The sequence below is a fragment of the Zingiber officinale genome, chromosome 6A (assembly GCF_018446385.1).
Source record: "Zingiber officinale cultivar Zhangliang chromosome 6A, Zo_v1.1, whole genome shotgun sequence".
Classification (NCBI taxonomy): domain Eukaryota; kingdom Viridiplantae; phylum Streptophyta; class Magnoliopsida; order Zingiberales; family Zingiberaceae; genus Zingiber; species Zingiber officinale.
Window position 1 is genome coordinate 73650936 of NC_055997.1, and position 6832 is coordinate 73657767.

Sequence of the window (6832 nt, forward strand, 5' to 3'; positions counted from 1 at the left end):
CTTCACTCTTCCCTCCAAACCTAAACCTATATCGCGCTGTGCACTGTATACCATCGCGACGCCACCACCACTTTCCTCCTCGCCGAAGGCCGTCCAACCATCTCTCTCAGCTTAATGTCCCTCTTCCCCTTCTTAGATCGACGCCTCTTCCTCTCCCGATCAGGATTGACTCACGACGCATCTCCTCCACCTCCTCCCTTTGAGTAAGAAGAGGAACCCTTCTTCGTATTTCGAGAAAGGAGAGGTGACGAGTTGGTCTTGTTTTCTAGGGTTTCAGAGTAGTAGTGGCGGAGGGAGGCAAGATGAAGATGACTAGGGGGAAAGGTGATACTAAGTTCCACTGATCCGATGAAGACGACTTTAAATAGTCATCAAAGAAAATGGAGAAGAACCTCGACTACAGCGGAGCTTCCCCATGACGCATCGGCGTTCGCGCAGATCGACCCGCTCCATTGGATCCTTGACATGAACTCCCTCGTCGGCGATGCCTACCGCGACGTTAGAGAACTCTGTGTGTTTCTCTTCCCGGCTGCGGCTTCCTCCTTCCCACCCAGCAAGGCCCTCGCCGTCTACTTCCATCCGCTGGTCATCCCTTCCTCTTTTGTGGCGTCGTCCACCCTGCCCGCCCATCCGCTCTCCTCTCCCTCCCCTGGCCTGGCCCTTCCGAAGAACCCCCCATTCTTGACCCTAACCCTAATCCCCTCCAGCTCGCGCTCACCTCTGCCAAGATCGGCGTCTCGGTCGAGGACCTCACCTCCTTGCCACCCGTCTCTTACGCCGGCACGGAGAAGAAGGCCGAGCGACTCACTCTTAGGGTTGGCGAGAACCTCTTCAATTTCATGCAGTCCTTCTGCGGGATTGACGGAAGCCGGCTCGTCGTGCCCATGGATATCCTTGACCGGTGGTTCAAGAAGTTCCAGGAGCGAGCCCGGAAGGATCCCAGTTACCTCAAAGATTTCGCCTTGTGACAGACAGGTGAATGCCCAATCCCAAAGGTGCTTCTTTTTGCAAGGATCTCTTTCCTTGATGGTAATGCATTTCATATTATATTTTGGTTGCATCTGATTTGCTTGAATTGTATGATACTTCCTCTTTTCACGCCTCTTCATTTTTATGTCTCTCTCAATTAATCCAGGCGGATGAACTTTGATGTCCACTTTAACTGCCCACAATGTGTTTGTTGATTGTCCCCAACCAACTATAAAGCGATTTTGACATTGTTTGAAGTAAAGTTCTCAAAAGTGATAGGATCTCAAGATATTATATATGGCAGGAGAAATAAGCTAAATTTTCCAGTAATTATTCCATTTTGGATTATTCATCTCATTGAGGTAGTAGCGTCTTTCTAATTTTCAGTGACAATCTAGAAAATGTCAACTAGAACATGCATCAAGAAACACTAAAAGATATTTTAGAAGAGATTCTATGTGATCCAGATTCTCTAGAGATCATTTGCCTCATAGCGGTCCAAGTCATTAAGCAATGTGACATACGATTAAGATAACGATAAACATATATATATGTTCAAGTATTTTTCTACTCTAACTCGGTTTCACTTTTGGAGCATGACCCATTGTAAAAGAGGTGTGAAGAGTCTGCTATTGTTCTTACAACTCTAATAAGTTCACAATCTGTAAAAAAAAAAAAAAACTCTTCTCTTGTGTGATCTTATTTGAGCTTATGTGTTATCTATATTTTTTTTAGCTTCTTGTAGTGTGTAGGAGAGTGATTTACTCGAAAATTAGCTTATGATTGGAAATTGTTGCATCTCATCTCCTAAGGACCATGTCAAAGTATTGGATAAAAGGGGAAATTTACAAATAGATTTTCATCGAATATCAGTATTGTATGCCAATCTTAAGTATAGTTCATCTTACTTGTGATTTCTTTTTTCATGAGATATTCATATCTTTAATCCAGCTAGGAAGAAATATTCTTTTGCAAATTGTAACGTTAACTGTCAGTCATCGCATAGAGATATTATATTACGTTTGGTTAATTATATGATACTGCTTGCTGATGGTTATAAATTCTGTTCTTTTGGAGTTGTTTTATGATCTTTCATTGGTTATGTTTTTTTTTTTGGGATTGGCTAGTCGAAGGATAAAAGTGTTTCTTTTTGTTGTGGAGTTTTGTTGGAAGATAGTTTTGAATATGATACAGAAGTAAAAGCTGGAGTCTTTTGAAGAAATGTCTAGTTAGTCACAATTTGCAAACAGTTCGTTTATGCTTTCTTCTTAATTATCTATGAAACTACTTCGTTATTAAAAAAAACATTATATTTTTTTGATTACTCTTTTCAGTGCCATTGTAGCAGAAGTTTTAACATGTGGATCGACATCATTAGTTCAAAAGTAATAACTCCATTCGGAGACAAACAAAAAATGGGAAGAAAAAACTTCTCATTTGTTTACCTTTAATCCTTATGTTATGCTTTCTTTTGGCTGCAAAGGTTTATACTTGATATGGTTATGAGGTGGAGAAACTGCCAGCATTCTATAAACCATCGAGCATTCAAATTGATCCGTATAAATATCTTTGTGATTTATACTAAATGTGTGCTTTCTCTCAAAATCTCAAATTAATACTATCCATTATGTTAGGTTGCACACGGTGCTGGCAGTGGACGTCTACAGCGACAAGATCAAGCACCTATTCAACGTGGTGGAGGGGCAAGAAGCTGCGCACCGTCCTTGGGGTGGTCTGATCTAGTTCCACCGCCTCAATATCAAGCACGATTCCAGGCTCAAATGCCTCATCAAGATGTCGGATTAATTTGGCGGCAATCTGCACTCCTGCTGATTATCACACCCTCCCACTAGACACCATCTTCAGCAATTTCATTGATGTTCTCCCAATTGTTAGTTTTGAGACCCCTAGGCTTGTTCATTTCCAGTTGGATTTTTTTTGTACTCTTCTTTGGTATTGATTTAGTTTATTGTGGCATGTGCAAGTTAGGTATTGCTCAGAAAACAACAAGCGCGTCATTCACTTCTCAACATGTGAAGTGTATGGGAAAACGATAGGAAACTTCCTACCCAATGATCATCCTCTTAGAAAGGTATCATTGGCATTTCTACATTTGAGATGCTATAAATTAATGAAACCATTTTCTTGATGATACTTTTAATTCTCCATTTCTTAATAACATTGCTTCTCTATGGCAATTCTCCATTAATATTATAACTTTATCAGATGAGTTTAATATCTTGTCGAACATGGTTATTCCTACTTAGTATGCATGTAGATTTACATGTACATATCTATATATGTGATTTTTTGTGGTTGAGTCCTCTCTCAACTTTGTCATTTTGTTTCATTTGACTTTATAGTAGTGTGGACTTGATAAACAGTCATCTTTTAAATCCTATGATTGTGTTTATTTTTCTAACCTTAACATATTTTCTATGATAGAACAAGAAAGAAAGGAAGAAGCTGTGTGAGGTTGACATTTTGAAAAAGGATCCTGAGGCTATTCGAGAGCAAATTGAGAAGCTAGAAAGAATGAGTAAGTAATTTGGCCAAGATCCCCTTAAAATTCTTTTTTCACTGATATTGAATGTGGTCTTTTGATCTCATTAGTCTTCAACGTAACAATTTTGTTTTTTACTTTTTCTAGGCATTCTTATAGTCCTCTTCTTTCTAGATTGAAATTTGATGCTTCTAGAATGATACATAAATAGAGGATCATTATGTTGTTTTCCTTGTCGCCATCTAGTACAATATAAACAAATTCAATGTAATACCTGTAATATCATTTCGAACTAGTTAACTATTTTGAGGCAAATCACTTCTTAGATTTGGATATTCAACAATTCTTTACGTAAAATAGTCTTGTGAATTGATGAATAGCTTTTGTATGGTAATGTTGTTGTATTTTATCTGGCTCTATATTTATGTAGTTGCTCACATTTATTGAGGTATCCTATTAGTGTAGTGAGAATTTCATTTTGCTTTCTAAGACTAACATAGAGCTTTTTTGTTGCATTCTCAAAGTTTGCTTTCGAAAAATGTCTTTGTAAAGTGATTAATATTTGGTTTTACTATTATTTATGTGTTTTTACAGTTTACAAATCTCAAGTACGCTACAATTGAAATTGATAAAGTGTGGTTCGAGTGGGTTGAATATATGTAGATTACATTTGATTATAAAAGGTATTCGATTTTTTAAAGCTTTGGAGGATGCAAGCATTTTTATGGAATGTAATTTGTGGATATGGACTTGATGTGTACAATATATGTTACATTTTGATGTTGTAAGAAGAATAATTATGTGTAATTTGTGGATACTGACTTGATGTGCACAATATCTATTCTCTTTTTATGTTGTAAGAAGAATATTTATGTGTTGGTTATATGGATATTGATTTGGTGTGTTTAGATACATCTGTTGGAACCCCAAGGTTGTTTTGGTGTGATCAACAAGTTAAGTTAGATCCTGTGTGTATTTAACCTTGTGTCTAAGTATGCAGGAGCTTAGGAGCACAGGTACTCGAGCGGAAGACGCAGCTAGCGAGAAGGACGGCACGCTGTGAGTCCGAAGGACGAGGCGCTGCGGAAGAGTACACCGGCGGACGAGAAGGAAGTGCGCGGTGGTTCCGAGGGACGAAAGCCGGAGCGGAAGATTGCTCGGGGAGCAAGAGACGCAGCTAGCGAGAAGGTCGACGACCGAGGGACGAAGACTGCGGATGAGTACGCTGGCGGACGAGAAGGAAACATGCGGCAATTCCGAGGGACGAGAAGCCGGAGGGAAGCACGCTCGAGAAGACCGGAAGTTGGGTTCGGGTGAGCCCTATTCCGGATGGCAGAGATCACCCAAGCGAGCGGATCCGGAGGAGAAGACCCGGACCGAGGCGGGATTGAAACGGAGCAGAGGTCCCGGACGCAAAAGTCAACCAGAGTTGACTTTTTGCTCCAGGGCGCTCGGAACTGTCCGGGGCGCCCGGAGCAGCCCGGGGCGCCCGGAACAGCCCGGGACGCCCGGAACGTGAAGTTTGACCAGAACGCATCTTTCGCGTTCTGGACGTTGGGGGATAAAATTTTATCCCCCCAGGGCGTCCGGAACCCTTCCAGGCGCCCCGACCAAGGTTATAAATATAGCCTTGGTCCAGAAGCTTCAAATGATCTCAGAGATTTACATTCCAAACACTTGTACGATTCTGTTCTAGTTTAGCTTCTGTCTTTTGTGCTTTCACTGCTGTAAGAGGCTTCTCCGCCTGAAGGAGATATTTTAGTGCACGTTCTTTCCTTGGATTAACAACCTCTTTGGTTGTAACCAAGTCAAGTTGTGAGCCTCTTCTTTCTGCTTTTTATTTACTGCTAATTTACTTTATGTAAGTGTTCTGTTGAAAGTTCGAGAAGGGTCTTTGTTATTTTTTTTACAGGCTATTCAACCCCCCTTCTAGCCGGCCCAACGGTCCTACAAGTGGTATCAGAGCCGAGACGCTTCAGGAGGACTAACCGCCGAACGAAGCAACGAGATGGCCGGATCTAACATCCACCCGCCAAAATTCGAGGGGTACTTTGCAAGCTGGAAGAAGCACATGGAGGTATTTTTTGGTACCGATTTTGATTTATTACTAATAATGGAACTCGGTTTTGAAGCTCCCGAGGGCAAAGCAAAAAATCAATGGACAAAGAAAGAGCAGGTCGAGTACGTGGCAAACAAGAAAGCAGAATTCCATCTGCTAACCGTACTTCCGCCACAAGAAGTCAACTGTGTCTGCACCTACAATTCGGCAAAGGAGCTTTGGGAGAAGTTCCTTGAATTACACAAAGGAACATCCGAAGCCAAGCTTACGAGACGGGACTTACTTCGCAACCAGCTCACTAACCTCCGTCTTGAAGAAGGTGAAACAATTGCACATCTACACTCGAGGATACAGGAGCTCATCACCAGACTTTCGAATCTCGGAGAAGAGGTAAGTAACCGAGATTCGCTCAGGTACGCTTTAAATTCCTTCCCTAGAAATTCAAAGTGGGAATCATTAGTAGATGCCTTTTACATTTCGAAGGACTTAGAAAAAATTTCATTAGAAGATTTTTTTTCAACATTTGAAGTGCACGAGTCAAGATGTCCAGGAATGAGGGAGCCAAAGAACAACGTCGCCCTCAAAGCTTCGAGAGACGAACCTGAATCGGAATCTTCTCTCGACGACGAGGAAATGGTGTTGGAAATGGGGATAGTGGGGAACGTGGCCCATGTTCCCCACTACACATAATGGAAAAGTCCATTATGCCCCTAATGTATTTCCCTATATAAAGGGGGTTCGTCCAAGGCTCAGGGTGTGTGAAATTTCTATTGTGCAACGACGAGAGTAAGAGGAGAAGACCCAAGGCGGCGGGATTTGGTTTGTGGAATTGCGGAGGGCTTTCCGATCTTGTGATCGCTCTTCCGATAGCAAGTTTCGTCATTGCCGATTGCAGATCTGCGGGAGATCGCTGTAAGTTTTTACCGCATTTAATTAATTCGTCTATCATGCATTTAGAATATATTTTCTACATTGGTATCAGAGCGCGTAGTTATTTCTAAATGCTTAGAGACGAATTATAAAATCGTTGTTCGGATGTTTTCTCGATTTGTCATTTCCCGTCGCTGTTTTGCACGACTAATGTGTTGTAGCATACACGTTGTGCCAAATTTATAAAATCGAGACCGCTGGATTTGCCGGCGATGGCAGTCCGTGGCCGTGGTTAGCGTCCTGGCTGGCCGGCTATGTGTTGGTGGCTAGGACAGGCAGAACCACTGTCGGCGATCTCGTCGGGCCTAAAGATGACTAATTTATGGTACCGGAAAGGACCGGTTGCCACCGGCAGAAGGCTGGCATGGCCG

At 41.9% G+C, this 6832-nt stretch overlaps 1 pseudogene; it reads left to right on the forward strand.

Annotated features, from left to right (window-relative positions):
* Positions 1 to 348: 348 nt before the first annotated feature.
* On the forward strand, positions 349 to 994 carry LOC121994934 (annotated as a pseudogene).
* Positions 995 to 6832: the final 5838 nt, after the last annotated feature.